Source organism: Acanthisitta chloris, unplaced genomic scaffold, assembly GCF_000695815.1.
Source record: "Acanthisitta chloris isolate BGI_N310 unplaced genomic scaffold, ASM69581v1 scaffold6502, whole genome shotgun sequence".
Lineage (NCBI taxonomy): Eukaryota > Metazoa > Chordata > Aves > Passeriformes > Acanthisittidae > Acanthisitta > Acanthisitta chloris.
In genome coordinates this window covers 463-780 of record NW_008658703.1, presented here as the reverse complement: position 1 = coordinate 780, position 318 = coordinate 463, and positions in this window count along the sequence as shown.

Below are 318 nucleotides of genomic sequence, written 5' to 3'. Positions count from 1 at the left end.
GCCTGAAATCCCTGTGGGAAGAGGAATAACCCAAGACTGGAGCTGGAAGAGCCAAGGAGATGAAGGGAGGAGTGTCCTGTTTCCTTTGGAGCTCTTTGCTGGCTGCTTTCCAGCCCCTCAGCACCCTCCCAGGGAGTAATTCCTTCCCAATATCCCATCTGAGCCATTCCCTGTGTCCTATCCCTCCATCCCTTGTCCCAAATCCTTCTCCAGCTCTCTTAGAGCCCCTTTAGGCACTGGAAGGGGCTCTAAGTTCTCCCTGGAACTCTCCCTAGGATGTCACAGCCACAGCTGCTCCAGGAATCCCATTCCAGGAGG